At 38.6% G+C, this 27,695-nt stretch overlaps 1 pseudogene; it reads left to right on the top strand.

The window, feature by feature from the left end:
* The first annotated feature begins 1,237 nt into the window (after positions 1-1,237).
* LOC149218311 (chaperone protein ClpB1 pseudogene) lies at positions 1,238-2,910 on the top strand (annotated as a pseudogene).
* The last annotated feature ends 24,785 nt before the right edge of the window (positions 2,911-27,695 follow it).

Raw genomic sequence — 27,695 nt, 5'->3', positions numbered from 1 at the left:
ACCTGCAACACATCCAAGAAAAACGTTTACAATATAAATTAAGAGCTTAATTCAGCGAAATTGGATAAAATTATTCAAATGGTGATAGCATACAACTTTTCCTTTTAGACTGACTCTCAGTGTACCATGAAATTACAATATTATAATAGTACATGAATTACAACAATTTATTTGATGGGAGTTATAGCAAGCGCAGGGATGCATAAACAGTTTGTTCCACTCGCTTCTGGTTATGCGCATAGAAGAGTATAGCAGTAATTGACTTCATTAGGCCAAAAGTAATCACTAAAACAAAAATCGAAGGCTCATTTCCTCTTAAACATATTAAAGTTATCCCTCAAAGAGGCCTGGTAATTTGATAATGAATGTCAGAATCTACATTCTTGAGCTTCAACACTTCAGCTTCTCATCCAAGAAGAATATATTATGACACCTCCATCTTTTGATATTTGAACCCCCATTTATACACTTCCCAGTCCAAACCATTTCAATATAGAATATTATGTGCCCTATGTTGCGCAGACACCGGCATTCACCAGTTCCTATATTCGAGCTTTGTGGAAACACGATATATAAAAGCATGAAATTCTCCATGGAGGAGGTTATGAAGGAGCCCAAATTCAGACACACTAAGAATAAAGCCTCCTATTGTACAGTTCAACAAGAATGAAAGCCCTAATGACAATTTCAAACCCCAAATTCTCGAACTAAATTTCCCTCTCAGTTCTCCCTAAATCCAGAACATAACATAAACTGTCTAATTCCTAGCATGGCTAAAAACACCTAGGACAGCTACTCATCTCGAAACAAATATCTCATGAAGCTTCTTAATCTAAATTTTAAGTGGAAACATCCCTTTCTAGAAGGCCTCATAACATCTTAGTAGTCGTCCATCTCCCAGTCAGAGTTGATCAACCAACATCCTTCACAACCTCTTTAACCTTAAAATGCATGTTGTTCAATTCATGAAGCAGGGCAGAGGAGGACCATGTCACCTTTCTCTTGTCAATCACTTGAAAAATTTGGCCTGCAAATCAAGTATTGAAGGAGCCCACGAGAGATGATGCATGGTCAAATGTAGAATGGACCCACCTCGGTTTAACCAGCAGTGCAGGTGCAAGAAACCCACATAAAAATAGCAACAACATTGCTTCCATATACATGGCAGCCGAAATTGCAGTTCTCCAGCCTAGATCTTTATTGCCCTTGTCTGTCGAGATCTTTGTCTTTCTTCATTATGGCTTCAGTAATCAACACTTTGCTTCAAATGCTTGATGATGGTAGACTTACGGATGGCCAAGGTCGCATTGTTAGTTTCTCAAACAGAGTCATTATCATGACATCCAACCTTGGAGTAGAGCACTTGCTTGCTGCATTATCTGGCCACACAACAGTAAAAATCACAAGAGAGAATGTCATGCAAGAAGTATGCACACGCATTCCTGGACTCTGTGTATGCATCTTTTTCATATAATTTTATCACGAAGTTGGCCGCGGTGCTTTGACATGCCTTTGAATATTGTTGCAGGTTAGAAGACATTTTAGGCCAGAGTTATTGAATAGACTTGATGAGATAGTTGTATTTGATCCTCTTTCTCATGATGAGCTCAAGAAAGTTGCTAGACTACAGACGAAAGATGTAGCAATTCGTCTTGCAGAGAGAGGTGTTGCTTTAGGGTTTACAGATGCTGCTCTGGATCTTGTTGTTCACGAAGCCTATGATCCTGTAAGTAATCACTTTGTTTCTTGTTGTATTCAGTCTAACTTGCCAGGGGATGTGCCCCCTACCCTAATAAACTTGACACTGCATCTCCTTCACAAGTCCTCCCTTTCCCTATTGCAGGGGACATGACCCACTCCTTGGACACATGTCTCCACATTGTAGGAGATGTTGTGGGAGGGTTCCCTGACTAAATTGGACTTACCTCCCTTTGAAACAATCTAGAATTGTGATTTATATGTTCTATTCTGATGCCTGGTATTTTTCATTCATAATGTTTGCTGGGTGTTCTTCATGTACAATGATTTTATTCAAGGTCTGATTTCTATTTTCCATGCCCTGTCATATAAACCTGTGTGGAAAGTTATTCTAGGAGTTTGATGTTTTGCAGATTTTTGGTTGTGGTGGCCAACAGTGAATATTAAAAGCGCAGGACTTTTCAGTTTACAATTTCATTTTCTCATATTTTCAATGGTCTGTCATATATTTTGCATGAACATGTCTAGGGAGTAATTTTAGTGTGATATTTTTGCTGGCAGTTGGTTGTGGTGGCCAACGGTTGATCTTTAAGCGCTGTGAACTCTTCAGTTTACAGAGTTGCTTTCTGAGATTTTCAATTTTCACATTCAGTTTCATATTTTCTAATTTTCACATGATTTTCTTCCTTCTGTATGGATCCCATCGACATAAATTTCAGTTCTGTTCTTTAAATTTTAACATTTTCCTCCCGCACTTGAACTTTTAAAGTGGGGTGCTGCCTGTCTCTGCGTACTCTGCGAACTTAGTTCAAAGTATATAGTAAAGGGATGTTTTTGGTGTGTTTGCTGATTAATATAAATTAATGCATTGTTTACTTGTTAATACTAGTGAAGCAGGCAGGATCATTATTAGCCTTTGTGGTTTGTGGGCAATTTAGGTCAAAATTTGTGAGTAAAATGCAAGACTAGTTGGGGATTCTCATTTAAGACCTCTAAATTGATAACGTGGTAACCTGGTACTTGCAGGTTTATGGTGCTCGCCCCTTGCAACGATGGTTGAAAAGTAAAGTTCTCACTCTGCTATCTTGGATGCTCATCAGTGGGGAGATTGATGAGAACAGTAAAGTATACATTGATGCAGTGCCTGAGCACCAACTCCCAGAGTTTGATCCAGATACATCCTCAATAATTTCATCTATCACTGCGAGTTGATGATGATTTGGTATCAAACAGTAGTCCAGATTTTAAATCTACTTGTCTGAGCTTCATAATTTTTCTTACTGCTTGCTTCTGTAAACCTCTTGCTTTGTAAATTCTAGTTGGGATCCATAATAAATATAGTTAAAGTCTATAAGCACTTTTTAAGGCATTTCGGCACCCCTCAGTAACTAATTTAATCATTTGCACATCTCTTGAGCTAGCTGACTGAAAATACATATAACGATCATGTTTCAAAAAGAAATAGATGGACCTACACGTAAGCAGAGAAGCAAACGGTTCCGGCTCCTCCAGTGGTAACCAAAAGGAAAACTTTACAAATGGGTGAAATTCATTGCCACCTGTAGCATGTAGTATAAAGGAGGACAAATGAACTTCTGCCGGGTTGTTGGAGATTCAGAGGCTTCAGAAAAGGCCTGTAGCCTAATGGCATGTAGCAATCTAGCATTGCAGAGTGTTTGAATTAGATAATAGCCCAAAACCAAAGATATCATCCACAAATGAGATGCAATTAGGGGATCAAGGCTTCAATCAGACATGATGTTATGAAAATTCAATGTCAATACAAACTGGACCAATAGACAGATTTTTTTAATCGTTGACATAAGACAATTTGAATTAACATGATCCATAGAAAGATCATTAAGTTTTAAAAAACTTAGATGACCTTACACTTATGCAGAGCAGCAAAGGTTCCTTCTCCTCTAGTAGTTATCAAAAAGGAAACAGATGGCTAAAATTTCTTAACGCCTTTATCTTTTTGTAGAGAGAAGGACAATGAAATTGTGCCTATTCAATGTAGGTTTCGATAAAAGGCCCGTATCAATCCAGCATTCCAGTGTTTCAATGAGATAATATGCCATAATCAAAGAGAAGATCCACAAGGAGAGACGGTTAAGAAATCATGGCTTCAACTAGACACAATGTTGTGAAAAGTCAAAGACGATAATGGACCCTTGGGCTGAGATTTATTTTTATAGTTGACATAAGACAATTTGAATTAATATGATCCATAGAAAGATAATTAATTTTCAGAAATGGTTCACATAAGCAGATAACCAAAAGTTCCTTCTCTTCCAGTGCCTACCAAGAAGGAAAACTATAGAGAACTCTGAAATTTCTTACCAACTGCACCCTTTTGTAGAAGAGGGAACATATGCAATTGTGTATGTTTGATGGAGGCTTCAAAAAAGGCCTGTATTAATCTAGTTGCATTGTCTAACCTATCCAATGGAATTTGTAACTACACTAGACTAGACAATCCTTGGAAACAAATATATAAAGAAGACTAAGTTGATATCTCACGACACAAAAACTTGACATTATTCTATGGTTGATCTCTATCGGATGAGTTTATGGTTACACTCCATTGGCTGACATTGCAATGATGGCCATCTTAATTACACTTCATTGGCTCACTGAAGAGTAAAATATGTAAACAACTTAATAGTGATTATTGATGCGAGGATGAGATTTACTGTTTTGTTCTTTATGTTATCTGCAAAACATAAAACATATATAGTTGAATAGAAAATATTGATTGTGAACCAAAACAAGTTCTAATTGATCTAATAAAATTGAAACTTGAATGGCCACTGTAAACGCATGTGATAACAAACTCTACTTATGATAACAATAGTGTTTGACAATAGATTTCTAATTAGCAACTTTGTATTTTCTTTCGATTAATACAATTGTGTCTCTTCTTGTGGTCACTCATTTTAATGATCCATTGGTGCTCACTAGAGCTGAAAATTTTCTTGTCCTTGCCTTTGGAGCAATTGTATGTATGTGGAAGGAAAAGCAAGTATGATATCGCTATTGATTTTCCAGACCATTGTTATGTACTTTTTCAGGTCTGAAGATGTGTAACTTGTGGTTTAGCTTGATACATTCTCTTGTATACCACTTTAACTTTGTCAATATCATAAGTCCAATAGCGATTTAAGTGTATGTCTGCATGGCAGAACTGCATTGGGCTTGAACTTTTATAAAAAATTACATTGTATTTAAAGAAATATGATGTCCAGATAGCATAGAACTCCAAACATCAAATCTCTTTGCTCCTTGTAGGCTTCAACCAATATCTCTTTTAGAGAAATTCAACAACTCTAATTTAATAATCCTATCGGCCTCTCTTTGTACCTTTTGGGACAATTGCTAGTAAATAATATTTTAGTTATTTTAGTTTAATAAATATATGGAATGGTTTTTTTTTTTTTTTTTTTTAATTTTGTAGAAATTTTGAAGTATTATTAGTTTAAATGGTTTAATCTACAAAATTTTAAAGTGTTTAATTTTTTTAAGATATTGAATCTATTCATATATTTAAATAACAAGAAATCACAATTTTATTAAAAATTGTAAAGTTCAACAAAAAGAACATTTCATCTATATTTTTTAATTATGTTTAGAATTCCATTTATAATAAAATTGTATTCCCAAATAATCACTGATTTAATACACATTCATTCCTTTTAGAATTGAAATTTGGTCCTAAGCAATTAAGGACTCAATATGCATCCATAAAAAACTCACATATATATATATATATATTTGCATTTAAATATTTTTAAATTGAATGGTATATATCTCATCTAGAAAGCCTTTGCTACTTTGAATGGTCAAATCAGTTAAAACTTTGACTGTAGTATTTTTCACAGTCTAAGTGCTAATTGTACATCATTACACCATATAAAATACACTTTTTATTATTATTGTGAAGGCAATGTTTTATGTTTTTTTGATTTGTCATTGGGTGTTAGTACTATTATTTAATAGTGTATTTATTATATTTTAATATTTTTTTAAAGAGTAAAAAATTAATTTTTGTTAGAAAAATAGAAGTTAATTATATTGTAATATTCAAAACACTTTAATTGGAGATGGTTCTACTAGACTTATTAATCTTCAAGGCCAACCCTCTTTGGGTTTCATCATCATGTAGTAGGAGGACATTAGATGGTGATCATTCAAAGTGAAGAGGAAGAGGCACTTTGGTTAGGGTTGAGAAACTAAGCAAGATAGATTGAAGGTTTTATGTACAACTTTGCATGTAGCTTTAATAGTGATATTAATATCTAGAACCTTGATTATCATCTTGTTCATGACCTTGCTTCTATAATGGTATTGTTCTATGAAACCTTGATCATGGCATTATTTTACATATCTTATGGTGGTGGAGATGGAGCACCATTTTCTCATTGCCTTTAGTTGTATTTCATGTAGTTTTTCTCTTTGTTTTCATCTATCATACTATATACTTTTATCTATCTTCATGGATTGTCTCTACATGATGGCTTCAATTGTTTGTTTAGTTGTTGAATTTAACAATCCCTACAAAAAAAAGAATTCAATACTTACTAAGTTTTTGGTTTTCCTAAAAGGATTGAGAAAACTCAGATTGGTTAAATACCTTTGCACAATGGTAGTAGTTCAAGAGAAGCTAAAATAAGTCACAATGGTTAGCTCATCTAGCCGTTTCTTAAATTTAAACCATGGAATTTATCTCAATTAATATCAATATCCCTAAGTAGTAAGACAACTAGGCTTAGTCATCCATTATTTGTTGTCTACTTATTGTATCTTTATAATTGTGCCCTCCTCAAACACTTTATCAATACTCTTTTGAAGATTAAGTTCAAATTTCTCTAATATCTTGTAAATTAGGGTATTACAACCATATTTAACCTTTAACTTTGATTTTCACTAATGCCTCTGACACTACATACACAACCCACATTTATTCATATAAATAATCATTTTTTCCCTTTTAAAATACAAATAATCACTTAGATGCAATATTCAATATGGTTCAATAAAGGTGTTTTGATTCATAGCTTAACTAAAGTGATGAAATTATGTGAAAATATTTTTAAGGAATGAGAGCTGTGGAGACTTACTTTGTCAGATACCAAGGATTCAAACTTCCACTGATCTACTCCATGTGCTATCCTCCTTTTAAAATGGTAATCACGTAGGTTGAAATGTCCTTACATGTTAGCATGGCTAAATTTCTATATGGTTATGTGGAATTCCATAGTAGAAAATATTGATGGTTTTTTGTCAATTTTACCTATACCATAGCCTTTCATTCATTGCATGCCCAACTATTTTTTTACACTACAATACATGATCTTTCATCTTACGCAAATTTCATATAGTAAAAGTGTTATATAAGTAAGCAAAATTTTGAGTTTTCATGGGGTATTTCTTGTATATTGTTACATGAAACACCCCCCAATGATAAATATTGGTGCTCAAATTTTATAATGAATATGTACAATTTTGTAACCAATATATGGTTTTTTAGTGTGGTTCCCATGGGGAGAAACTTATAAAAGTGTGTAAAGAGAGATCTTTGCAAGAGGGAGGGCATCTAAAACATTCTCTAAGCAAGAGAAGAGTCTAGTATCTTCGAGTTGTCTCTACCAATATCACAAGTGTTGTAATAAAGGATGTATCTCAGGTTTTTTCATGTAAATATCTTATTTTTGTGATGAAAGAATGAATGATCTATCAAGTTTTAGATTTTATGGGTTTTTCACATTATAATGAATTTGTTTCTTACATGTTTAGTATAATTTTAATGGATCTTTAATTAATCTTCATATAATGTTAGACATGTTAAGATCTTACTATTATGTTCAATTTATTCATATTTAGATAATATCTCAAGCTAAATGTTATATAATTTCTGTAAGAATCTCATATGAGACATTATCCATCCTTTGGATATTCAAAAGGATCTATACCTAAAAGGCATGTGTTGACCAATGAGCTTGAACCATGGGTCTGAACCCCAGGCTAGCAACTAGTTCCATTATCAAGACCTAAACATTTGTGATATTCATTAAGGATGAGGTGATGAGGTGGAAACTATTGAGCATGAGGAGATACAAGACTAGGTTTTAGAGAAGGAAGATGCATTCACATGACAAGAAACTATAAATTTAATAGTGGAAAATAAAAGATGGAAACAAAAATATATGTATGTTGACCTTCATGAAATTTTCTTTATAGTATCTATCAATTTTCTTAAGGAGTGGTTAAAATAATAGGTGGTCATTAAATTTTTTAGGATGAATTCAAGAATCAATGGCTTAGAACCAAGAAATAGTCAAATACAAATGAACCTTGATAGCAAGTTGTAGCACACCCTCCTACCCCCTTGTACCACTACAGGTTGTAGAAGGTGTTATTGATGCTTTAACCCCTTCACATACTCATCCAATTTCTTCTTCTTATCTATTTTGGAACCAAACTTGTCACTTAATTCATTTTAAATTAGATAATGAGTAGTAATTGAGGTAAGGGTAGCCTTTTCTTACTCCACTATGCAAAAAACAAGAATCATTAATTTCGTAATACTAATCAACCTTCTAATTTCTAAAACAAAAACTGATAATAATGATGTTGGGTCTTTTTACCATGTCATTAGGTAAAAATTTAGTAATATTTCTTATACTTTACGAATGACTTAGTATTTAAACTTGCAATAATAGTAATTTTATTTTGTATCCCATAATAATGGTTGGTGAAAATTATCTCACCCACATCCCATTTACCAACATCAACATCAACATCGACCTCCACCTCATCAATGTACTATGTCGAGATGACAATTTTTATCCTCAATTTTTTTTTACACACATGGGTCTTGTTCTTGCTAATCCAACATAATGAACGGAATTCATAGTGTAACCTTTATGGCCAAGGTTCACATTAACCTTTTCCACATAGGAGAATAAAATGCAACACACAATAATTCTTTCTATATGTCATATAATGCAATGGTTGAATCATCCATGTATGGTAATTGGACTTCAAGATATGCATTAAATACATGTGCTTCCCATCACTTGGAGGCATCAATTATTGATGGAGGAGAAGTTATTATACTTATGTCAACTAACTCCTCGAATCTCACAGGGAAGGTAAGATAATGGGACAAGTTTCCATCATTTTATGTCCTAAGTATTGGTGATGGATTAAAATAGAGTTTACAAGTGTTTCTAACACAAGTGTATTTCTTTACACTGAATATGAAACATAAATTAAAACTAAAGAAAAGATGTAAAGAAATATGATAAAAAATTTGTAAAAAATATAGAAATAAACATTGTACACAATAATATCATTAAATAAAATTAAAAATTATACTTAAAAGTAGTAGAAAATTGATCAGTATTTTGAAGTCTTATGACCAAAAAAATTGTAGATCCTCAGCTATAATTTAATTTTATATAAATTAGGAGAATAAATTTTAGATAAATATGAAACATTCTGTGAGAAAAATGTTAGGTCCCTATACTACTAGTGTAACCCCCTATTGAAAATAGTGCAACCCCCTATTGTTATTAGTGCAAACCCCTTATTATATATATTATTGTGCCCGTGTAGTCTCCATATTGTTATTATTGTGCCCCATAGAAGCCCACTATTGTTATTGTCGTGCCCTTACATTATTATTGTTATGTCAACTTTGATTATATTATGACCCCATAGACTCTTATATGTAGAAAGGTGGTCTTGTCATTTGTATCATCCAAGAATTGTTCATTTGTGTAATGTAAAGGAGGTTTCACCCTCAAAGAGGCTTATTTCTAAGGCATTGATCTATATTTTCTATCTTTTTGTGAGTTGGTTTCATAACATTTGGTATTAGAGCTTTGGATTCTAGGGTTTTGCTTCTCCAAACAGGTCATTGTGGCATTTTCGCTATAACGTTTTCACTACGAAGTTTCAAAAGAAAAAGTAGAAACCCATTTGAGCCAAAATCGTTCAATCTCGAGTATGAATTTGAGATCTTGTCTCGATATATTTTTAGAGATATGATCTGAGGAAGTTAGGGTTTTTGCAAGCTCCAAAATTCCATGTCAAATAGGTCATTGTGGAATTTTTTCTATAATTTTGCTTCTACGAACGTTCAGACTCTGAAATTAAAACCCATTTGAGCTGAAATCATGGTGAAGCACAGACCCAAATTTTAGATCTTGTAATGTTATATTTTTAGATATATGATATGAGAAAATTAGTGTTTTTTCAGACTCCCGAATTACATTCCAAATAGGTGACCTTGGGAAAAGCTTCATAATGTTCTCTTTGAGCATCATATTGAAATTTCATAAGAATTTACAGAAAGAGGATAGACTGTAGTTTTCTGTGTATCTTTGTCAGATCCGAAGGTCGAAACAGTGACACGTGGCATGTCGTACACATTTTCTCTACAGAAAAATTATATAATCATGTCATCATGGGAGGTTGGGAATAACTCTTTCTTGGAGAATCCAATTTTGATTAAACTAGTAGAATTGGAAAGAGGACACAGAGTGTTGCGACAAGACGCAATTTCAGACATGGGAGATCCAAAATTACAGAGATACAATAGATTCAATATTGAGCTTCTACGAAGTGAAAAAGGTGTGTAGTCTTTTTAAAATTTTGGAAAAATTAGGTTGAAATTCAAAGGGCATAGTGAAGCATGATTATCATTAATTGATTCCTCGAAGAAAGAAAATGGAAGTACCTAGTAAGCAACCTGAAATCTCTAACATGACTCATGAAGACAAGGAAGAAATGAAACACGATATATCAAAATTACGAGACCAAATGCAACAAATTTCACTCTCACAAAAGGTAACAAAAGTTAAGATGAATGGCGTGGAAGCTAATATGAATGGCGTACAAGTTAAGATGGATGGCTTGGAAGCTAAGATGGATGGCATGGAAGCTAAGATGGATGAAATGAATGCTAAGATGGAATATTTGAAGAAAGGTTTGAGAAATTTGCTACAAGAAAGACTTCCTAATAGTGGAAGGGTAGTAGAGGAAACTCATAATGAGAAGAAAAGAAGTGTTAATCATGATTCAAAGAATGATAACATTGAAGATTCAAAGAAATACATGGAAGGTTTGAAGGAAGGTTTGACAAAGTTGCTACAAGAAAGGATTCTTAATGGTAGAAAGGTAGTATAGGAAACTCATGATGAGAACAAAAGAAATGTTAATCATGATTTCATAGACTCTAACATTGGAACAAAGACCCGCCATGTTCCAAATATCAATATGAGGAAGTTTCATGGAAAGGATCCTGTAACATGGATACTACAGATGGAGCAATATTTCGATCTCCATAATGTGAAAAACACACAAAAGGTACACATTGCAAATTTATATTTGGAAACAAATCGTTTGTATGGTATCGATGTCTTTTCTCTCGTAAAAAATTTTGCACTTGGGCATTTTTTATGGAAGAAATGATAGCACATTATGAGGATACAAAAGGCAACACTTTTTTTAGCCAATTGATAAACCTCAAATAAAAGGATTCAATGATGGAGCACAGTAAGGACTTCCAAAAATTGAATATAAGGGTAAAATATATTCCATAAGAGCATATGATTGATGTGTTAATATGGACTTTAAAGGATAACATCCAACATGAGGTTCTCATTTGGGAACTCAATTCATTAGAGAAGGCATTCAGGTTGGCAAGAAAAATGGAAAGAAAAATTATGGCAACAAGGAAGCTACCACTGAAAACTATAAAGATGGAAGTGTTGTTGGCCCTAGCCTTCCACAACATACAAGGTTGACACCACAACAATTGGAAGAAAAAAGAGAAAAAGGGGTTTGTTACAGTTGTGATAGAAAATACACTAAAGGTCATAATTGTTCTGAGAATAAATTAATTTACTTAGATTGTGAAGAGAATGAAGAAAAGGAACAAGAAACATCAAAAGAAAAGGATATACACCGGGAACAAACCTTAAAGAAGGAAGAAATGAATCCGACCGTATCTTGTAATGCATTGGCTAGAATTACCAGTCCTCAAAATATCAAGATAGATGGACATATCAAGAAGAAAAGGGTAATAGTGTTGATTGATTCAGTCAGTACCCATAATTTTATTCATTGTAAGATAGTCAAGGAATTGAATTTCTTCCTATATCCAGCACCAAAGTGTCAAGTGATGGTTGCAAGTGGAGGAACCATAAATTGCTCCAGAAAGTGCCATAATATCAAGCTATCCATGGGAGAATATGTATTGAATAGCCTAATGCTTTCCTTTCCAATGGGTGTTGTTGATGTTGTATTAGGAGTCTAATGGCTACAATCCTTAGTACAATAGTTTTTAATTTTCAAGAACATTTCATGAAATTTTCTTTAGAAGGAAAGGAAGTTGAATTAAGGGGTATCACAGGGAAACCGGGAAAGATAATCAAAAAAAGGGAATGAAAAATCTTCTAAAGAAAGAACAAAGAGGCAAAATTTCACATTTATGTTCGCTAGAGGTTCCCACATCGAAATCATCTATTTCTCCAAATATCCAAAAAGTCTTGGAAAAACATTCCAAGGTATTTGAGACTCCCAAAGGCCACCCACTTACTTGTGATCATGCTCATGCTATTCATTTGATTCCAAGAAGTGTTCCTCCAAAAATCAGGCTGACAGATATCCATATGCCCAAAGGAGTGAAATTGAATGTATGGTTGCATAAACGCTAGAGGTTGGTATAATTATCCGACCAAATTCAATAAATATGAATGAAAGAATGACGAAGTAGGGTGGGAACTCATTCAAAAGTTGCAGAAGATCCCAGTTCAAACAATATTGCCAAAACTTGGCAAGGAAGGAAAAATCATTTTGGAACTTGAAGCAGTCACAGAACCGAGAAATCGACAACTATGAAATAAATCAATTTCAGAGTATCTCATCAAGTGGAAGAACTTACCTGCTGAAGATTCCACATGGATGGATGATAATTTTATACAGAAGCATCCATAACTACTTAAGTGTTGAGGACAACACTTTTTGAAGGAGAGGGGCATGCATGTTAGGTCCCTATACTACTAGGGTAACCCCTATTGTTATTAGTGCAACCCCCTTATTATATTGTTGTGCCCATGTAGTCTCCATATTGTTATTATTGTGCCCCATTGAATCCCACTATTGTTATTGTTATGTCGGCTCTGATTATATTATGACCCCTTAGACTCCTATATATTGAAAGGAGGTCTTGTCATTTGTATCATCCAAGAATTGTTCATTTGTGTAATGTAAAGGAGGTTTCCCCCTCGAAGTGGCTTATTTCTAAGGTGTTGATCTATCTTTTATATATTTTTGTGAGCTTGTTTCATAACAAAAAATGCATGATAAATGGGTATAAAAAGTCCCAATTTTATTAAGAAATATCCCTATGAGTATAGTGGATGACAATGGTAGGTTACTATGAAGAATCTTTTGGAAAACTAAATTTTGGAGTAACTAAAATGTAACATAGATCATATCCAAATATTTTGGAATGTCATAAATTAAAATAAAAAATTTCAAACACCCTCAAGCAATCTGATCTAACTACATACAACCTAGTTTCTCTGCAATATTGATGACTATTATGACTGGCTAATGACAAACTAGACCTTATATCAACAAATAAATTGCAGGAAATTAAGGTTACCTAAAAAAAGTACTCAAAGGCTGAGTGGAGTTGCCTTCAAACATTGTATCCCCTAAAAATATAGTCAACCAACACCTTTGGCTTAGCTTCTTAAAATTCACAGAAAAAATTAAATCAGAAAGAATGAATGAAAATTGGAAATTATTTAATGCATACCATGGAAAATTTTAGGGGCAAATGTTCGCCCTTCGGAAAAATTAAGGGGTTTTAAATTTTTAGTGGGCGAATATTTTGTATCATACTACATTTTTACAAATCACCTCAAATAGCCCACCTTATTTTAAGGGGGAGGGTAAAAAAGGTAAATTTAGCCCTTGAAATTATTCGCCCTAATTTTCAAGAATAGGTTTTATTTAAATGAATCCTATGGGCCAAATACCATATTTATAAAAGAGGTATGGTAAATTAATAAAAATGTAAATAAATGAGAGGTATGGTAAATAAATAAAACATTTTTTATATTTACTCCATAAGTCACCTTATATACATGCAAGGGTGTAAACAAATAAAAATATAAGTAAAGTGGAAGTATGGTAAATAAATAAAACGTCTTTTTATACTTACTCAAAAGGTATGGTAAATAAATAAAAATATAAATAAACTAGACTTATGGTAAATAAGTAAAACCTATTTTTATATTTAGTCCATAACCCTCATTCTATTTATAAAGGCCCAAAAAAGAGGTTTTATTTAAGTGAATCCTATGGGCCAAATAACATATTTGTAAAAGAGGTATGGTAAATTAATAAAAATATAAATAAACGATAGGTAAGGTAAAGAAATAAAACATTTTTTATATTTACTCCATAAGTCACCTTATATTTACGAACACTCAAAAAATGAGTTATATTTAGGTGAAACCTATGGAAAAAATACTATGGGACAAATACCATGGCCTAGATTATTATTAATACCATGCAAAAAAACATTATTAACCCTAATATTAGTATTAATAAAAATAAAAATGGCACATGTATTGACCCATGGTATTCAATAAAATGGCACATGGTATTGACCCATGGTATTCACCTGGAATGTAGCCTATTTAAATGGGGGAATTAAACCAACATAGATCCATCTTTACTCTGGATCTAAATGGATGTTGTAATTTAATGTATTTTAAACATTTTAGCTTGGTTAAAATAAAAAAAAAATAAAAATCAACTATTAATTTTATTAATTTTTATAAATTACTAATAGTAATTTTTAAGCTTTAGGTTTATGATAACCCATGGTATCGACTCATGGTAATACCATGGTATTCATGTCAACATATACTATTTAAAGGGGAAACTCTATCATCTTAGATCCATCTTAATTCTGGGTCTACCAAGTGCTCAGAGGGATACATAGATGGGTAGATGTGGAGTTAAGATCGATATAGATTGGTTTTTATGATAATGAAGATATTAATAGACTTAGGAAATTATATTGTAAAAACATCTTAAGATGAATGGTTAAAGAATAGACATTGGACAAGTATATTTGTATACTTCTGTTTTAAATTGAAACAAATCCAGGGCTAAAAGGAATGGATTGATTGCACTAGTCATCCTTCTATAAATTTCCAACATAGGCTGGAGTAAACAGATTGATTGCACTAGTCATCCTTCTATAACTTTCCAACACAGGCTGGAGTAAACAGATTGTAATTTAGGTAATTTTTCTAACTGCAAACACGAACATACTTGTGTATTGGAAGGGTGGTTACGAGGTCCCTAGAAGTGATGAATTTGAATTTTTATTGGTTTTATATATAGTATTTGTGTATTGGCAGGGTGGTTATGAGGTCCCTAGAAGTGATGAATTTGAATTTTTCTTGGTTTCATATATAGTATTAGGTTTTTTCTCATGTTTTCTGTGAATGACCCAGGTGAATTTTATCCTACACCCACTAGGTTATCGATATGCAATGTCGGTAATTTTGATTTCAAAAGATACTTTAAAGAAATGCAATGATTTCATTTGTGTATTCAATAAACACAAAATTCTAATGGAATTCTACATTTGCGGTTTACCTATACAGATTCCATGGAGAAGTATTAGTGGTGTGACACCAATTGTCCTCAAGCAGAGGCTTTAGTTTTACTCTTTTCTAGAATCACATACTTTCTTCCAAGAAAGTATTCAATTATGGTTTAAAGAGAGACATAGTATTCAATTATGGGTTAAAGAGATCCACATTGAATGAACTATCGGCCTTATCTTCACTTAGTTTAAGTCTATTCACTTAGAGATGTTGCATGTGCCCCCACTTCAAGAGCATAGTAAAGTCATGTAGAACTTAGAGAAGCTATGCAATTAGCACAACAAAGGGGGGCCTCCACCCCCCCTCTAACCCCTAAGTTAACTACATGGGCTAGTCATGGTAAGAATATAACACAACCCAAAATTCTCCCACTTGTTGTTTTCTTTCCACAGGGGGCCACAAGAGAGCTTAGTCATTTATCCAGCTCGACAACACCCATTGTTTCTCTACACCAAGAGAACTTCTCAGAGCTCACAGATTTTGTCAATGCATCTGTAGTATTCTTCAAATTGTCCACCTTTACCATCAACACCTTTTTGTCTTCTATCATATCCATCGCAAAGTGATACTGAACATCAATTTTCTTTGTCTTTGAATGATATGCAGGTTTCTTTGCAAAGAAAATTGCACTTTGGCCGTCACAGTTGATGAGCCCCAATTTTTGGTATAATTTGGGCTCATTTGGCCCACTTGCTTTGCTCAAACCATTCACTTTTTACTGCTTATGAATGCATTTCTTAGTTTATTCGTGTTGTTTGTAGGAAGAAGGGTAGACATTTTGTCTACGTGACTAATGCATTATGATTTCAGGTTTTTGCATTAAAAGGGAGAAAAGACCACGTGAAAATGAGACAAGGAGACAATGAGGTGGCACTGCTGGTTTTTAGGAAAGGATGTCCACAGTCTTGGGACCCTCCTCGTGATTCCTAGCATAGCTCCGAGCTCCAATCCATCTCCCCACCAAGCTTAGAAGCAGCCAGCTGTTCTACAGGAACAGCAGTTATAACTGTTCTACAGGAACAACAATTATGACTGTCCTACAGGATCAGCAAGTTAAACTTCAGTTGGACAGCCGAGCTCCTAAAATCAAGGACACCTGTTGGATGATCATTTTTGCATAAGTATGGAGGCCGTAGCCTTTGAGAGGTTGTTGAAACTTTCGCATTACTATTGTAATTTTTGAGCACAGCTCGATGTAGTTCTTTTTGTAAGCCAATTTGGCATGACATCAGATTATGAATAAAGAAGGCAGATTTTGATCTAGTTCTGAGTTTTCTCAAGGAGCTATAGCTCTCAGGTTAGGGCCCAACCTGAGAGCAATAGATCTCCTCAGTGTTGTAATGTGTTTGCATTTCGTTCCAGCACTTTGAGTTTGTTTATTTTCACATGCAATTCGAATTCACAATTTGGTAATTTAGTCGTTTTCATGAGCATAGATAGGACTAGTTTATGGTGATTTGCTTTCAGTTGCTTCAGTTTGATAGGAGGATAGATATAATCTCTTGGAGCTCCAGCAAAAAAAGGTTGAGAAAGTCTCCACTGCCATCTTTGTTTGGAGATTGGAGTGCAGCCTATACCAGCCACAAAAATACGCAGTTCTTCACTTTATACATGCTGCAACATAGTCTCGTTTATGATAGATCTTTCCATGCACTTCACTCTTGCACCATACACCTTCATCACCGCTTCATGCACATTCCTCTACACGCTTTATATTGCTGTTCATTGAGTTCAGGTAGCTTAGGTTAATGAATTTTCATCTTGGTGACAGTCATAAGCCATTTGTTTCATTTACATTGCTTTTCATCATTCTATTACCTCCTTCTTCGTCTTGATCACGCATACAACCACATCCTCGACCTCTGCTCCGCTCTGTTATCTCCCAAACTCCTCCACTCCTCACATAACTTCATTCTTTAGACATTTCATTGTTATCACCTTTCATCCATCAACCCACTTCATACACTCGTTCTCCCTCCTACTTCTCCACTCCTGAGCCATCACCAGCCTTATTCCTACCTTACACATCTTCCCCTACCATTCCATCACTCCTCCATCACTTCAAACACCCACGTTAGGCCATCCTGTAGCAATTTGTAGACTTCCTGTAGAAACCCCTGCGTTTCCTGTAGAATCCCCTGCAGACATCCTGTAGGAGGCCACTCACTTGGTTGTTGAGCCTCTGAACGTGAGGAACCTCTGTGGGCTGATGCTAAGGATCTCTGGGGACCTCTCCTAGCCTCCCCAACCTTTCCCAAGCTTTCCTTCCTTCCGCATCCCATCTGCACAACCAAACCCTAATAAGCACAAGATCCCAATCACTCCATACACTTAAAGAAAAAATACAAAAACATGTCTTTTAAGATGCAAGTAGATTATATTCATGCATTCTCACTTATTAGAAGTAATGGCACCATTGGTAGAAGTTTCCTCCACATTCTTTGCATCATAGAGGTTAGACTAGTTAAATTAGGGTTTCCTAAGGTTTCCATGTTTTGATTTGCTTTCAGTCCATTTTTGCCAAGTAGATTAGTCTTCTTTGAGCTAGCTTTCGTCCATCATTGATAAAGCTTCTTCTGTGAGCCTATAGAAGTTGGCTTGAGCCCTAGCGGACTTGTGCCAGCTGACCAAGTGACAGCTGCGACAAGAGCTAGTACTTGTGCATACAACACCGTCGCTTCCAAGTTTGTACGAACTACCGGGTTGATAAAATTAAGAGACAGGAAGCCCCAGGAGTTGTAGCATTATTTCTACAATACTAGAGCTCACCATATTTTTGGTGCCGTTGCCGGGGAAGCGTCAAAGTATTAGTAATTGTTGCTTTTCTTCTACTTTCTTACTCTTACCTTCTGCTAGTAGTTTACTTCATTTCCATTCTGCAAAAGTAGCTTAGCATTTCCTGCTTTCATAGATTAGCATTTCCTGCTTTCATAGACTAGCATTTCCTGCTTTCATAGACTAGCATTTCCTTTCTGCAATTTCATTTGAGCAAAGTAGATTAGTTCTTTCCTGCTTTCAGTTAATTCTGCATCTTTCATAGTTAGTTGTAGATCAATCTGTCTCAGTTTTGCAGGTACCAAAAGAAAAGCAAAGCAAAAGCAAGCAAAAAGAAAAAGAAAGTCTTTTCCATTTCATGCCTCGTAGGAACCGAGATAGATCAGGCAAATTCGTACCAAACACCCCCACCACATCACTGAGTCACCCTTCTCTCTTCTTTGGTGACAGTGACCCAGAGCAACCTATAGGTGAACAACCTGAGATATCCAAAGACCCTATAGTAGAAGAAGAGTTAGAGACCAATCCATCTGAAGCTATGGCTGACAATAGAAGAGAAGATGAGAGAATAGAAGGTGCCTTCCCCATCCGAGAGACCAATGGAGAGATGAAAATGAAAAACATTAGCCCCTCTGCCTTACCTCACTTCCATGGGTTGACCACTGAAGATCCAGATACCTTCCTATTTGAGTTTGCTGTCCTTTGTAGAACCTATGACTATACTGAAGATGAGCAAAAGTTGAAACTTTTCCCTTCCACCCTTAAGGATGCAGCACTACGCTGGTTCATGGGCTTACCTAGGAATAGTATCACCACTTGGGCTCAAATACAGCAAGCTTTCAACACCAAGTACCGGGATTACTGTAGGTCCAAGGAAACAAAGGGGGAAATCTTTCGGATGTCCATGGGAAATGATGAGTCCTTAGAGGATTATGAGGAGAGGTTCCAACTAAGCTATAAGCGGGCCAGGTGCACACTTGACCCTGAATCCCTCAAGTTGGTCCTACTCCGAGGAGTCCCTGAAGACCTCTTAGATACCCTTCACATGTTAGCTGGGGGGGACATTTACTAACTGCCTTATGAGGACATCAAGACTATGTTTAGAAACCACTCCAGGGCAGCTCGGAAACGAGGTAGAGGAAACCACCTCTCCACTAGTGTCCCTTTCTCCAAACATGAGCTTGCAAACCAATTAGAAGATCTTAAGAGTGAGGTGAGACAAACCATTGCCATGCAGCTTGATACATTCAGGATTTAGCAAAAGAAAGAAGAGGCTGAGAGAGCCTTGGCTGTCTTCTGTCCTAGGTGCACAAGGAGGCACCCTAAGAACGAATGTCCATTGCATTCGATTGAATTGTGTTTCGTTTGTGAGGAGGACCGTCCCACAAATCAGTGTCCAACCTTACCTGGGTTTAAAGCCATGTACCAAGGGACCGAAGCTCCCACAGAGCCTCTCTATTACCTCAACCAAAGGAGGCCACAAGGATCTAGACCTTATCAGCAGGGGATGCAAGGGGCATCTCAAGCTTATTACAACCCCAACCAGTCAACTCCTATGCCTTCCTGGGGTCCCCCTGCTCATCCTTCATGGTCCATGCCTCCTCAATGGTCTTATCCACCTCAGTACCCCACTCAACCTACTTCTCATCCATATCACTCACATACCCGGCCACAGCCTCAATGGAATGCACCTCAGTCGGGGTGGAGGCCCCAATACAACACTCCTCCTGCCATTTTGCCTCCACCACCAGTGCAACCTCAACCATTACCTCCTGCTCCTCCAAGGCAGCCTCAAATGCCTGCTCAACCGAACCCGAACCCCAACAATAGATAGGCCCAGCAGGTATACACTGGGGAAACCTCATGCCCTACCTATGCTGTGGAGATCCAGGAGATCAACCTTCGATCTGGAAAGACTCTACCAGATCGCCAACCTCCTCCCCCAGAGGATGAGGAAGATAAACAGGAAAGTGAACCAAAGGCTATTCCACCCTTTCCTGAGAGACTAACAGCCACCACACAACCTAACCCAGAAGAAGATGAGCTTTTGGGTGAGCTCAAGCAGTTGTGTGTAAAAATCCCACTTCTCCAAGCCATCAAGGATGTGCCCATATATAACAAGCTGGTTAAGGAGAAGTGTTTCAAACACCCAGGCAGACGGAAGAAAGATGCCTCAACTATCAATGTCATAGGACAACTGTCTGACCTTATGCTACGACAAGTCATCTGCCCAAAGTACCTAGATCCTGGAAGTCCTGTAGTAGATGTTCACATCAATGGCACCATTATCCCCCACACCTTGATTGATCTGGGGGCGGCCATCAATGTGATGACCAGGGATACCATGCTTAAACTCAATCTTCAGGGTTCCTTGAGGAAGACCTCGACAGTACTGCAATTAGCAGATCGCTCCACTGTGACTCCCGAAGGGATTGTGGAGGATGTCTTGGTCTCCATTGATTCTTGGGAATACCCTGCAGACTTCCTGGTTCTGCAACCAAAGGCCAAGCTTACTGGATATCCTCTCATTTTGGGAAGGCCTTGGTTAGCTACTGCAGAGGCTTACATAAGTTGTCGGGCAGGAAACATGACCATCAAAAATGGTCCCATGTCCAAGCAACTAGTCCTATACCCTCCTGCCCAACCTTCTTTAGAGCATGATTTACCACTCTGGTTGGAAGAAGGAGAAGAAGATGAGGTGTACTCAGCACCTCTGTGCACCTTAGATACCACTAGGAAAGACCCCCTAACCGAGGATGACTTGATCGAGACCTTGATCCAGAATCCACCTTCCAGTGCACTACCCTTAGAGGAATTGGTGGAGGATGCCCAAGCTAGCACCTTAGTGGATCTCTGTACAACCAACCCTGTTACTCCCAGAGTCAAGAATGTGGAGTTCGGCCCTGAGAAAGCATTGAAGATTGGCTCCTCCCTATCTCCTGCTCAGGAAAAGGAGCTGTGTAGCCTGTTGGCCAGCCACCTAGATGCTTTTGCTTGGAGCTATAAGGAAATGAAAGGAGTCCATCCTTCTGTTTGTACCCATCATATATACATCAAAGAGGATTGTAAACCGGTTAGGCAGCGTCAGAGGAGAATGAATCTAGCCCTTAAGGACATTGTTAAGGAAGAATTGCAAAAATTGTTGGATGCCGGATTCATTTACCCCATCTCAGATAGTGAATGGGTGTCCCCTTTAGTGTTGGTTCCCAAGAAGAATGGGAAGTGGAGAATCTGTGTGGATTACCGTGAGCTGAAAAAAGCTACCAAGAAAGACCATTTCCCTCTACCTTTCATAGATCAAGTGTTGGATGGACTGGCAGGAAAGAAGTTCTTCTCTTTCCTGGATGGGTTTAGCGGGTACAATCAAATCCAAATCAGCCCGGAAGACCAAGATAAGACCACCTTCACTTGTCGTTGGGGTACCTTTGCCTACCGAGTCCTTCCCTTTGGGCTATGCAATGCTCCTACTACTTTCCAGAGAGCTGTCTTAAGCATCTTCTCGGAGCTGGTCCATGATGCAGTAGAAATCTACATGGATGACTTTACTCCCTATGGGGCCAACTTCCAGGAAGCATTGTCCAACCTGGGGAAAGTCCTAACCAAATGCATTGAGATGAACCTATCCCTCAGTCCTGAAAAATGTGAATTCCTGATGACTGAAGGGACCATGCTAGGCCATACCATTTCTTCCCAAGGATTGCAGGTGGATCCTAACAAAACTGCTCTCATCAAGAGGGTTCTACCTCCTCAAAAGGTAAGGGATGTCCGAAGTTTCTTGGGATTAGCAGGATACTACCGGAGATTCATTAAAGATTTCAGCAAGCTAGCCTGGCCATTGTTTGGTCTATTGGCAAAAGATGTGGAGTTTAAGTGGACTGACGATTGTCAGAAGAGTTTGAATGAGTTAAAGGACAAGTTGGTGTCAGCACCAATTTTGAGAGGTCCAAACTGGACCCTACCTTTCCACATCCACACTGATGCCTCGAACAAAGCCATAGGTGCAGCTTTAGGACAAGTTGAGCAGAAACTTCCATATGCCATTTACTTTGTTAGCAAAAACTTGTCCAAAGCTGAGCTGAATTACACTGTAACCGAGAAGGAATTCTTGGCTGTGGTCCATGCACTAAACAAGTTCCGTCATTATATTACTGGTTACCAGACCTTTGTACATACTGACCATGCTGCTATTAGATATTTGATGAATAAACCAGATGTGAATGCTCGTATTATTAGATGGTTACTTTTATTGCAGCAGTTTGATTTAACCATTGTTGATAAACCAGGTAGAGAAAATGTTGTTGCTGATTTTATGTCTAGATTGGATTTGTCTGCAGATGAAGATGGGACGGTGGATGACCAGATGCCTGATGAGCATCTGTTTGCTATCTCAGTACTCTCTCCATGGTTTTCTGATATAGAAAACTACCTTGTTTGAGCTCAGTTCCCTCAGCACCTCTCTTCAAAAGAGAAGAGCAGAATCATCAGAAAAAGTGCCTCATTTACTTGGATCGGGGGAAACCTGTTCAAGCTTGGCCCCGATCAGATCTTAAGGCGTTGTGTGAGGGAGGAGGAAGTCTTTGATATCCTCCTCACTTTTCATGATGGGCCTTGTTGAGGGCATTTTGCAGCAAAGAGAACTACCTTCAAGATCCTGCAGGTAGGCTATTATTGTCCCACACTTCATCAAGATGTCAGAAGATATGTCAGTCAGTGTGACCAATGCCAAAGAATGGGGAAACCGACCCAAAGGGATGAGATGCCTCTCCAACCTCAAGTGACTCTTGAGCCATTTGAGAAGTGGGGCATGGACTTTGTGGGCCCAATCAACCCCTCTTCGAGGAAAAGGACTTACATCATTGTGTGTACTGACTATTTGACAAAGTGGGCAGAGACTAAAGCAATCAAAGCAGCAACAGAAGAGAAGGTGGTCGAGTTCTTAAGAGAGAACATCTTCTACAAGTCTGGCTACCCAAGAGAGCTGGTGACCGATCAAGGGAGCCAGTTCACATCCAACTTGGTTGAAGACTTACTGGCTCATCACAAGATCAAGCATAGGACTTCCACTCCCTATCATCCTCAAGCAAATGGGCAGGTGGAAGTCACCAATAGAGCATTAGAAGAGATCTTGACTAAAGTGGTGAGCAGCAGCAGAAAAGATTGGGCAGATCGCCTGGTTGAGGCCACATGGGCCTACAACACCACTTGGAAGACCACCACCGGTTTCACACCATATGAGCTGGTCTATGGGAAGAAAGCTTTGCTGTCCATTGAGTTTGAATACAACACCTTGAGGATGGAAGCTCAGGTGGACCTAGATCTCAGCCATGCACAACAAGAGAGGTTGCTGCAGCTGAACGGCCTGGATGAGCACCGCATGGAGGCCCTCCTTAACTCAGAAGTGGTTCAACTTCAAAGGAAGGTGTGGCATGACCAACATCTCCAGGACAAGCAATTTCAGCCGGGAGATTGGGCTTTGTTGTATGATTCCAGATACAAATATTTCAAGGGGAAGTTGAGAACCAGATGGCTAGGACCATATACAATGGAGAAATGCCATGACAATGGATCTGTCCTCATTCGAACCATTGATGAGGAAGTCATTCCCATGCTTGTCAATGGGCATTGATTGAAGATCTACAGGAGACCTCTCTCAAGACAAGAGTTTATCAAAACTATGGAGAAATCTGTATTGGTCATAGAGAAGGGTTCTGCCTCTGCCTCTGGCACACCCTGAAAGAAGATCTGAAAAAAAAATAAAAATAAATAAATAAATAAAGATCCTTGGGTGAAAACCTCTCTGAGGCGCCCAAGGCAGGTAGTAGGGGTGAAAACCTCATTGAGGTGCTCCTATTGCTTTTTCAAAATAAAAAAAGAGAAAAGGTTGAAAAAGATCCTTGAGTGAAAACCTCTCTGAGGCGCTCAGGGTAGGTAGCAAGGGTGAAAACCTCTTTGGGGCGCCCTTGTTATCTTTCCAAAAAAAAGAAGAGAAAAAAAAAAGGAAAAAAATAATAAGCACAATATGAAAATTGCATGCAGGTTGCAGATGTTCTATGGAGGAGAAGAAGCCTCTCCTATCCGAGCCAAGGGCCCTCATCATGCTATCAAGGGACCTCACCAGCACCTCCTCCAAGAATCCCAATGTTTTTTCAAGGTATGTGCAATTTTATCATGGTTTGAATCTTCTACAGGAAGATGCAGTTTTTCTACAGGAAAATGCAGTCTTTCTACAGGAAGACGCGGATTTTCTACAGGAAGACGCGGATTTTCTACAGGAAAGTGCAAAATTTCTACAGGAAGCTCTGTGTTCTACAGGAAACTTCCTGTAGAAGTTTGGGACGGCCAAAAATTTGTTTCAAATGGAGATCTAGCGGCTGAGGAATAGGTAGGATGCATGCATGCCACTGTTGGCACCCCTGAACATTGTTGTTACCTTGCTCCACCATCCTCGTCGCCATGCAACCAAGATCCCTGCACCAGCAAACCAGATCAATGAGTTCTCGTGGTAAAGCCATTTGTCAAAGAAAAACAAGCACCGAGAGCTCATACCACATCCATGTTGAGCATCAGAAGCTCCGGGAGCGTGATCAGAAGATTCTATCCATCGTCGTGCAACATGCACCCAAGGAGGCGAGATTGTTACAAGGCACCCCGAAGGAATCTTGTAACAGTCAAACCTGCATGAGTGGATACCATTCACAGCACTGCCCTCTGCAAGCAACACACGGGCGCAGGCAACCAGAGCATCCACTCCATCGCCAGCATCCTGTAACCATGAGCCTCCGGGACTGTGTAAGCCGCATGCAATAGGTAGATCCGCTCCCCGTCGTCCAAAAATCGAAAAGTCGTGTGCAGCCGCGCGCAGGTAAGTGTCTCAACCCTTCCTTCCACCAAATCGCATGAGTATTACTTTGATTTGTTTGCATGGCGTAGAAATGAATGGTTGAGCGGCCGTATGGCCAGTTGACTGGCCACGTCGGCTAGTTATGGTATAGTCGGATGCTTGGGTGGTAGCCACGACAAAGAAAATACGCAGCACGCACGTGAGGATAGTCCCGTCAACCGAGAAACGAGTTTAACCGAAAAGGGCGGCGGCAGATCTGTGGGAATGAATGCGGCAGTGAGTGAATATGCAGGCGAATGATGGGTGACGTCGCCCAACGGTCCGGCGGGGACAGCTCATCCCCCGCACCACGAGCTGCGCCGATTCAAAATCTAATAGGCTAGATTATGCGAATGTATTCATCAACCTCCACTTCAAAACTAGAGTGGCTCGTCTGATTTCCTCTGCACGTTGATACGCCGAGCTTTCGGCTACCAGAACGCCGGTGAAGCACATCTCGACCGCTGGCCAACTACAGTCCTCCCCGAAGTTTGCACACTGCTCCTACAGGAACAGTTTCTACAGGAACGCAATCCTACAGGAAGCAGTCTCTACAGGAACGCAGTCCTACAGGAAGCAGTCTCTAGAGGAACGCGGTTCTACAGGAAGGTGAATTCCTCACGTAAGAAAAGGTGGCACAAAAAAGGTAACCCTGAAACTCCTTCCGCAATTGGCTTACAAAGGTGGCAAGATCATTATTCACAGTCTGGTCATAAAAATATCGGATTGTTGTGCCTATACTATCGCTTCTACAGGATAGCAGTATAATTAGACTGTGTTTTGTGAATTGTATGCATGCTCTGCCTAAAATAGACCGAATCTCCTTTGCATTTGTCACCTTTAGTCAAAACCCCCATGTTCATCATGCCGGGTGGGTTTATCAGGCGGGAACCCACAGATTCCACCAAATTAAGAGAAAACCAGGAGGTGGTAGAACTATTCACAAGGGTTCAATGGATGTCTTTTTGTGATAAGTTGCAGGGTTACGATGATGAAGTAGCTGAAGAATTTCTGCAGGCTTTAAGGCCGAAATCTAAGACACTAGCTACAGTAACCTTCAGGGGCCTAAGCCTCAAGATTACCCCACAGTACATCAATCGGATTACAGAACTCCCTATGGGTTTTCCGTGGGACAAGGAAGAATGAAAGCAAAGCCAGCAAGCAAAGAAGGAATTATTTCCACCTGAGGAAGAATTCTCGGAGGATAAAAACGGGGTGAGAAGAACGAGCCTATCACCACCTTGGAATGAAGTCAGTTTGCAAATCATGAAATATATAACCTGTGAGGGCCGCTATAGCATCGTCTACGGGTATCATTTCCGGTTGCTTACCGAATTGAGGCACCGGAGTGAGCTTCCTGTAGAAAAGAAATTAAGCATTCCTTATTTCCTGTTGCAATCCTTAATGGAGTGTGCTACAAAGCTGAAAGATGGCATCCTAGATCAGGTGGCACACCATGGGCTGATCAAATTGCTTGTGGAGGATGCACTGCACTCATATAAAGTTCCCCTCTCCTGGGAGTCATTTAGGAATCTAACACGAGATGGGGACATAAAACTGCTAGTCGAAGATAGTGGCTCCTCCAGCAGTGAAGACAAGGAAGCAGTGGCTGAGGAAACGAAGGACAAAGAAAAGGGTGGCACACCTATTCTGTCAGCAAGGGAAAAGAGGATGAAGAGAAGAATGGACAAAGCAGAGGTGGCCCACGTCAGCCCAAGTACCTCAGCAGCACCTGCACCCAAATCAAAAAGCAAAACTCAAGCAGGCAAGCAAGGGGAAGTGAAGACACCTGTGTCTACAGGAAAGCAAAAACAGGCTTCTACAGGAAGCTCGAAAACACAAACTCAGGCTTCTACAGGAAGCCCAAAAATCATTGAAGAACAGGCTTCTACAGGAAGCCCGAAAACAAAGACAAAGGCTTCTACAGGAAGCTCGAAGATCAGTGAGGAGCAGGCTTCTACAGGAAGCCCAAGAGCAAAGACCAAGGCTTCTACAGGAAGCGCAAAAATCGTTGGAGAACAGGCTTCTACAGGAAGCCCGAAGACAGAGACAAGGGCTTCTACAGGAAACCCGAAATCTGAAAAGGAGGGGCCCTCTACAAGGAGCTCTGAGAGAGCAAAACGCAAGAAAGAGAAGGCTGGCATTCTCGAAAAGGAGGCAGCAGCGGCACTGGCTGCCCTCAGCACACCTCCAAAACCGAAGGAGAAAAGGGAGAGGGAGACCCCTCTACCATCTGAAGCCAGGAGAAGCAAGAGGATGACCACGGGCAAGCCACAGCCTCCACCCAGTAGCCAAACCACTTCAGGGGACGTCCCTACTTCACCCAGTGCAAGAACCCCCTCTAAAACATCAGCCACCCCTGAAAAGGGGAGCCCAAAAATAACTTCCTGGACACGAAAGATACGCCAGTCGCCTTCCGAAGCCCGGCTCAAGGAAATAGGAAAGGGGAAGGAAGCATCACCTTCGTCACCACCAGGGGCAGCAAAGGCAGGGCCGCCAAAAACGGGAAAGGAAGAAGCGCCACCCTCGGCAGAAAAGGCAGAACCACCAAAATCAGGGGAGGAAAAGCATGTTCTGGGCTTTAGTTCTCGGCCAAAGACGAGGAGCCAGGGCAGAGTTGCTCAAGGATGAAC

The sequence above is a fragment of the Pinus tabuliformis genome, chromosome Q (genome assembly GCF_031772625.1).
Source record: "Pinus tabuliformis cultivar Carrire ecotype Pingquan chromosome Q, CPIR1, whole genome shotgun sequence".
NCBI classification, from domain to species: Eukaryota; Viridiplantae; Streptophyta; class Pinopsida; order Pinales; family Pinaceae; genus Pinus; species Pinus tabuliformis.
The sequence above is the reverse complement of the archived record's forward strand: the minus strand, read 5'-3'. Positions and strand labels throughout refer to the sequence as shown.